This window comes from Tupaia chinensis, unplaced genomic scaffold (assembly GCF_000334495.1).
Source record: "Tupaia chinensis unplaced genomic scaffold, TupChi_1.0 Scaffold144899_1, whole genome shotgun sequence".
Lineage (NCBI taxonomy): Eukaryota > Metazoa > Chordata > Mammalia > Scandentia > Tupaiidae > Tupaia > Tupaia belangeri.
Window position 1 is genome coordinate 2,659,022 of NW_006204759.1, and position 1,489 is coordinate 2,660,510.

The 1,489-nt window shown below is 38.5% G+C and overlaps 1 pseudogene; it reads right to left on the reverse strand.

Moving 5' to 3' along the window:
* Window positions 1-1,178: 1,178 nt before the first annotated feature.
* On the reverse strand, window positions 1,179-1,256 carry LOC114005909 (uncharacterized; annotated as a pseudogene).
* Window positions 1,257-1,489: the final 233 nt, after the last annotated feature.

Below are 1,489 nucleotides of genomic sequence, written 5' to 3' on the forward strand. Positions count from 1 at the left end.
GTAAACAGTAGATATTATAGAAACATTTAAAAAAAACAGTTGTAGGGAACCAGCAGTTAGCGTAATGGCTATGTCACTGGACTCCCACGTAGTCGACCGCGGTTCGCGTCCTAGACCCTGTGGCTTAAAACTCACGCCGGGCACGTGTACGTGCATGTCCAAGATCCCGAGAGGAGAATGGAGGAGCAGGGATTGCGGCGAGACCATCCCCCCGGGGGGAGAGGTCTATTTCTCGCTTTCTGTCTCTCTGTCTGGCGAGCGCCCGCACCCTATAGCAAAAAACCTCTCAAAAAAAAAAAAAAAAAAACAATTGTAAATGTCATTTCGAGGTATGGAAATTCATACCAGAAGGAAGTGCTAAGAGGGTGCAAGTGGCGCCTTTTGTGAATTGAGGCTTGGGATTGGAAAGAGATGAAGCGGGAGGCTGCTGACCTTTATCATAAACCTGATAGTTCTATTTTTGTTTTCTAATTTATTTATGTATATTACTTTAAAAAGTCAACCCCCAAACTAATTTATACATTGAATTCAGTTCCAATTAAAATGCCATCAGGATTTGTTGAGAAATTTGACAACTTATTCTTATTAGAATAACTAAATTAGTTTTGAAACAAAGAACGGTAAGAGAGACTACTTCAATCAGATTTTATGATATACATGAAGCTGTAGTCCTAATACCAGAGTGATGTTGCTATAGGAGCAAATACATAAACCAGAGGAACAGAATCAAGAGCTCAGAAGTAGACACATACATCTGTGGACATTTGATATAAGATGACAGAAATGACACCACAAATCAATAGGGAAATAGGAAAAGCACTAATTATTCAATAGATGATATGGGGAAAACTATCCCACTGTTTGGAGGAAAATAAAGGATGATTCATATCACTTACGATGCACTAATCTTTACTCCAATGGAATTAGATACTTAAATGTAAAAAGAGTACACAAAAAAGACAGAAAACACACTAAGAAAATGGGCAAAGGCTGTAAATAGGTTAACTCCCGGACAAGAAATGCAAATGACTCACAAGTATAAGAAAAGATGTTCAAACTCATTGATAATCAGTGAAATGCAAATTAAAACAATGAGATGTCATTTTATACCATATCAGAAGGGCAAAATTTAGAGAATACTAAAATAGCAAGTGATGGTGAGAATTAGAGAAATAAACGTCCTTTTGGTGCTCTACACGATCAGAGAAACTTCTCTAGTAACGAACTATAGAAATGATCCCTGAAAGTATAGTCTTAACATCCTTTTGCATCATTATGGGAGTGCAAATTGGGCAAGTTAAGGATGCAAAGGCCCAGTAATCAGCAAACCAAGCTGAGATTTGTACACTAGTGTTCTTGGATCCATATACAAACTGTATACAAGGATGTTCACTGCAGCTTTATTGTGGAAGTGAGGAGCTGGGGCATTCTAGATGTTCATCACTAGCGGGATATCTGGGTGCATCCTGTGTAGTGCTGCTCAACAGTA